Genomic DNA, 6,797 nt, shown 5'->3' on the forward strand with positions numbered 1-6,797 from the left:
TCTGTGAATTGTATTCAGCCACATTCCTGACACCTTGTACTAAGGGATTTTATAAATGAGAGACTTATAAAGCTCATTGCTGTGTTCATTGTCTCTTTTTCCCTTCTTTCTGAAGATGTGCTTTAATAGATTTCACAGTGTCTTTTTTTTTTATGAAAACCCATAGGAGTAATATATCTCTGGTCTTCCTATTAGGACAAACAAACTTTTCCTGGGTTATCTGATTTGCTTTTGCCTTATGGGTACTGTGAATAACAAACTTCACCACGATTTCCAGTTTATGCTGCTTCCTCGGCAGCTGAGAGCCAAGCATGTGCTCTACCTCCACAGGGAGACGGAGATATTTTGTGTACTTTACTCTTGGCTCTATTTTCTTAAATTTATTCATCTTTGCTTTACTTTTCTTGTGAATTTTAAATGTGTTTTATCTTGTTTTATAGCCTCTGTCTTTGTTTTGTACTTCCGATGTTTCCTGGAACCGTATTAGCATGCAAATAAAATAATAAATCACATGTTTTCCTCATATAAAATTGGTTCAGTGTTATGTATCAACTTTTCTTGTTGCTTTATGGATCTAAGCAAGGCAAAATAATTATAGCTTAACTTGATGCGACAAAGAGCTGCAAAATCTAGTGGCTTAGAACTAAGCTCATAGAGGTTGCATTTATGATGACATCACAGTCTGGATGGTCGATCCAGCATACATTCTGCTTCCCTGGGGTTTTCAACTCAGCCTTCTAGACTAATGCTGCCAATGTACTAGGCAAGAAAAATAAATAGATCCCTGAGAGAAGGATTCAGGGGCAGGTCCACAGGAGGTATGTACTACTCATGTCTAGATTTCAATAGCCCAAACAACTACCATCATTAGGGATTTTTATGTAGCTGCGATCAAATCAACAATGTGTTGCCTGGACACATCAGCTCCTCAAAGGAGATCTCATGTTTTCTTTCAGAGATGACAAAATACAAATGTAGGGACTTGAAACTGAAGACTTTAACCTTCATCATTTTTTTCTGGGTGGGTTTCTAGTGTCTACACATTTCCCAGAGGCTTCTCACTTTGAACAACACATTGTAGCCTCAAATAAGCACCTCAGAGACAAGCTCGTCATCACTTCTTTTGATGTGCACGATGCTTCCTGAAGTATTAATGGAAAGACTTTGTTTACTTTATAATTAGAGCAATATTTCATACTTTCTTAGTAATATTTAAATAGAAAGATTAAGGAAAACATCTTCAAGTTTAAAACATTGTACTAGCCAGTATCCCCACAAAAGTCTCAATTAGGTGCCTTCCCCCATGTCACTTTTATTAATGCTTTCACCACTGTTCAACAAGGTTGCTAGTCACACTGCTTTTACATGATTAAGCAATACAAGTTACAAGCCAATTAACAGACTCAAGCTTATGTTAGATCCTGATTTAATAATAAAAGGACTTTTTTTTGATATATTTCTATTAGAGATAGCTACAAATAGTCAATGTTTAACAGTTCATATATATATATTTATATTCTTCTAAATTATATATATATATATTCTTCCAAAACATCAAAAATCCACAAAATATGACATTTAATGTTATTAATCCTTTGACAATGAGACATGTCTACTCCTGACAGCACCCCATTCCTGGTTCAAAGAAATTGAGCATCTTCACCTCCAGGCAATGTTGCATATTCTAACAAGCTAGCAAATAGACAGAAACTGCCTATTTCATTTACACACAAAATGATTTCTAGGAAAAGAACACATTATACAGAATAGTTAACTGTTGGGTCTGCCAAAAAAAGGGTGAGAAGTTCTTAATAATTCTGCTTTGCAAAGGTCTATCAGCTGATCCTGGCCCAGAAGGTTGAAGACTGATGCTCCCATGTTTTGAGGAAGTAAGGGGCTGTCTAAAATTGTTTAAGTTTGAGAAGCTACATTTGGTTCTACCTATATACCCAGGTAATGTTTAAGTCATTCTCAGATTTATGATGAGGTTAAAGACTAGTTTTAGTCTCATAATCAAGATCAAGTTGTTTAACATTGAGAAAGAGACAGGGAGAGGGAGAGGGAGAGGGAGAGAGAGAGAGAGAGAGAGAGAGAGAGAGAGAGAGAGAGAGAGAGAGAGAGAGAGAGAGAGAGAGAGAGGTTATAGAGTTGAAGACATGTTTTCAGGTGTTGTTACAGGCTGAAATCTAAACATAATCTAGAGATAGAATCATAATTCTTTAAGTAAGGTATGATGGTAGAACACTTTATCTAAGGGACAAATGTGATGGACTGCGTGTTAAGTGTATCTTATACTTAATCATTTATATAATTGTAAGAGTTGTACTCAATTTATATCTTAAAAAAGGAGCACTTTAAGGGAGAAAATGTGGATTGCCCTGGTGCTGTTTGTATTCTGGTGTTAATTCTGCTTTCTTAGATGAGTTACCCTGACAAGTGGTTGGTCACATAATCAGGTGATTTAATGTGAACCATCTCCCCATTTTAACTGACCAAATAAAGGCTAGAGCCTGTGATTGGGCAGTGGAAGGGAAAGGTGGAGCTGAAGGTTTTAGAGAGTTGGGAAAGAGAAGGAAGGAGAGAGGAAGAGAACAGTGGGAGAGGAGGAGAAAGGAAGATGGAACAGAACTACAGGGCCTAGAGAAGCCAGAAGTAGCAAGGGATCTCATAGATCGTGAATAAAGTATTGTGGAAAATCTGCCCAATCTAGGCCTGCAGCTCATAAATATTGTGAATAAGTTGTTTGTTTTTTTCACAGGCTTATTGTAGTTGGAGATTTACTGCAACTTTCAAATACATAGTACAGATATAAAATAAAAAAAGTGAGATGTAGGGATGTAGCTCCATTGGTAGAGTGCTTGCTAGTAACTCTGAGTTCAACCATCAGCGATGCGCGCATTGGCATGGTGTTCCACTTTTGAGACTCCAGCTCCAGTTGGGAGGAGACAGAAGTTCAAGGTTTCTGTGCCATTTAAGGGCAGAACGGGATGCTTGAGAATTAATTAATGCACACATACATAAATATATAAAGGCTTATTACAACTAGAATATAAACTTGTGGAAAGAAAGTTTTAAAATTTTTATTACTGAAATCCTGAATTCCTAACTATACTGCACATATTCAATGAATATTTACTGGAAATAGTGATTTAATAAGATGTGCATTTGAATTTAATCAAATACCTTATCCTGAGTGTGTGAGCTTATAAATTTGTTTATAAAATCAGTTTCCAATAAGGCATAATTTACATGCAATAAAAGGCATCATTCTGACTGTATCTTCTAAAGGGTTTTAACATTGCATATTCCAATTGGGCAGAGGGATAATTTAAGACAGACCACACTGAATTATCTATAATTTAGTAATGATTTTAATTTTATGTGTTTATAGATTTTGTATAATGATTTTATATGCATATGCAATGTGAATTATCCAATCCACGTATTCTTATTACTAGCATAGTTTTGAATTATGTATTAATGGCCTCTGAGTACGATAGCTCTGGTGCCTGGCTTTTCTCAGGGGAAGAGGAGCTCACTTAGCACCATATAAATGAGGTCATACAGTTAGGTTTGTTCACACTGAACTGTCAATATTATGGGCCTGTTAATTGTTTGCCAAAGAGAATGTTGTCTATGTTTTAGAATATTTAACTGAATTCCCAATTTTTTTTTCTGCTCCTTGCTTGTACATTATTGCTACTTTATAAATGTATGTTCTTTTGGTTTTACTTTGAAATGCCTATTTATATCCATTTTAACGAGAATTAAAAGATACAGTGTGTCAATGATATTAAATAAAAATACTAGTGGGGTAAGAGATGTAAATAAAATTTTGCTTATACCCGAAAAATTTACAAGAGACGTTGAAACTGTAGTGTTAGTTCATTTTTATTTTTCCAGTTGGAAAGTCTCCATGGGCATGGCCTCTGTCTTTGGTGTCACTGCTAATTAACACTGTATACAGTTTTAAAACTACTCACCACATTCAACTATGAAAAATCAAATCAATGTTACTTCTTTCAAAATAAAATACAAAGCCTAATTTTTGTCTCATGGTCCACAATGCCTGGAACATCGTGCCAAAATACAAAAGTTTAAAGGGAACGTTATTCTCCTGTAATTAAACCAAAAATGTGGCTACTGTTTGCTGGTGTGATGACTACCAGTAGTGGGCAGAAGCTACAAAAGGACATGTTTTGCTCACAATTAGTAAAAGAAAGGCTCAATTTAATGTGACACTATAACAGGACAATGCCTTCAGGTCAATGTGCTACAACTTGGATCTCTTGTAGCTTAAAAAGATAGTGTACTTATCTTAAATTTACACAAAGCATTAGCAACCATAGTTGTTCATGATTAAAATAAAACAATGTCAATTAATTTAACACAGTGTTAATTACATTCACATGATCATCATTGTAATTGAAATGGTCACTAATGAAGTTACATGTCAATATAACTTCATCTTTTGAGTGTTGCAGACCAGGTAATTTTAAAAGACAATAATCTTGTAACAATTCTTCATATTACTAAAGGAAATTAATATCTTAAGTAGATTCATTCCTTGGGGGAGGGGCATTCATCTAAACATCAGTGCAAATGGAAGCAGTTCTGCCTTCTTCCTTGAGTATTTGAACTTGACCAAGATAGACTCCTAAAAGCTGAGGAAAAACAAATCTTAGGATGTTAACTAATTTCCTAACATTGTCAGTGGCATTCAGGAGAAATACATCACCAGGAGGAACATCAAGTCTTATAGTAGAGCCTTCTGAGAATATGCTTGCTGTGGCTGAGGTGGCTGTTGGCTGCCTCCTGTTTGAGGCAGGGCTGTTGATGTTAAAGTATAGTTTGGCACCTGGGACATATTAGGTCCTGCATTCTGGTAGATGGTGACATCAGCAGGTACAGGTATAGCAGCAGCAGGACTGTATATTGAAGTCTGGCTAGGATATGATTTTCCGTGAACAGAACTAACCATTGCATTCGGGTAAGGAAGCCTGGGTCTGCTGACTAGGAAGAGCTGGGTTTGCAGAGGGTGGAACTGCTTCTTGGCTGATAGAAGACAGCTGTTCTGGGGAAAGGCTGTAGCTCTGGAGATGGGTAATAGTGGACTCCCTGCAAACCAGGTAGGTATCACTCTGAGCAGTCCCTGCATATACCTGGGAACCAGAAACACCAGATGACTGCATTAAATACTGCCAGTTCTGTAATTTTGCATACATTGAATACATTGGATCTTCATTCATTAACTTTGTATGCAATGAAAGAGCTTCCATCACCTTCACATTCAGTTCTGAGAGTTCCAGATGTTTTCTATCAATATCTTCCAGTTTTTCATCGATGAGAGATCCCATCTGGTGACACATTACTTCAAGATGAAGTAGCTCTGGTAAGTCTGGTTGTTTATCAGATCTGGGATTATCTGGGATTATTTGGGATCTGTACTTTGCAACATCTGTAACAACTGATCCATTTTATCCTCATCAATGAAGGCTAGTTCTGGTTCTGGTTCTATTGTCTCTATCTGAATGTCTTCACTGAATTATACCACCTTCTTCTCTGCCTTAATCACTTCTGGTTTAGCAGTAAGATACACAGTTACAAAATTAGAAGGAAAACGATCTCTGCCTTGATATGTTTCACCTTTCCACCAGTTGGGATCACTTTCATCAAGGACTGTGATAATTTCTACAGCTTTAAAGGTAAGCTCATTATCCTCAGCAGCTTCAAAGTCATACACAGCATGAACTTTTCTGCCTTCGTGTTGGTGGTTAGTGAGGAGATTCCATGTGCTTGGATACAGTGCTGAGAGGGGGGTTGACTGCAGCCTTTGCTCCTTGAAGGGCAACTCAACAGCTTTTGCTAAATCTTCTTTCTTTTTGGTAGCCACGGTGCTAGGGTCCTTGGCTATGAGATGGGCTTGCTTTCGCTTGTTCTGCAATCTGAGAAGCAATAGCTGGGAACGTTACACATTGTTCCATAAGGTTCTTAATCATTGCCGATATCAGACTAAGCTGTGGATCATTCTTAAATTCATCTGCCCATTTAACCATAAGAGCCTTTAATTTTTCACATACTTTAGGATGACCCTTATTTAATATGTTGCTTACTTCACTAGCAAAATCTCTTGAACATACTTCTAAGTGAAAAAAAAATTCAGTTTGGTACACATGCTCCTAGAAGAGTTAGAGCTTGCATAGCAACATGGGGATCTTTATGGTTCACTCTTCTCATAATAGAACAAAGACAATCTTTAGGTCCTGTGTGAGATTGATCAACCTTAACACAAATAAATATCCATGATGAGGCCCCAGTCCTCAGCAGTATTCAACATACTAGTTGCTTTCTCAGCATCCTGGTCAAAGGGGTTGTTGGCAAAGAGAGGCATGTCCTCTGTGCGCCGAGGTGTCCCCAGGGACAGCCCGTCAACACCACGGCACTCAAGCTGTGACCATAAATGTGTATTTTGTGAGACTTACTTATTTATAAGAAAATGGGCATATGCTTAAAAGACTCTCCAACATAACAAGGACACATGCTCCACCATGTTGACAGCAGACTCATTTATAATAGCCAGAAGCTGGAAAGAACCCAGATGTCCTTCAGCAGAGGAATGGATACACAAATTGTGGTACATATACACAGTGGAGTACTACTTAGGTATTAGAAACAATGGTTTTATGAAATTCCTAGGCAAATGGATGGAACTTGAAGCTATCTTCCTGAGTGAGGTAATCTACTCACAAAAGAACACACACAGCATACACTCACTGATAAGTAAATATTAGCCAGAA

At 37.2% G+C, this 6,797-nt stretch overlaps 1 pseudogene across 1 annotated transcript; it reads right to left on the reverse strand.

Moving 5' to 3' along the window:
- Nucleotides 1–4,756: 4,756 nt before the first annotated feature.
- On the reverse strand, nucleotides 4,757–6,391 carry LOC308427533 (signal transducing adapter molecule 1-like; annotated as a pseudogene). Its single transcript has 2 exons — nucleotides 6,187–6,391; nucleotides 4,757–6,092 (listed from the first exon to the last, which is right to left on the reverse strand). The product of its transcript is annotated as a signal transducing adapter molecule 1-like (transcript).
- Nucleotides 6,392–6,797: the final 406 nt, after the last annotated feature.

This window comes from Micromys minutus (assembly GCF_963924665.1).
Source record: "Micromys minutus genome assembly, chromosome: 11".
Taxonomy (NCBI): domain Eukaryota; kingdom Metazoa; phylum Chordata; class Mammalia; order Rodentia; family Muridae; genus Micromys; species Micromys minutus.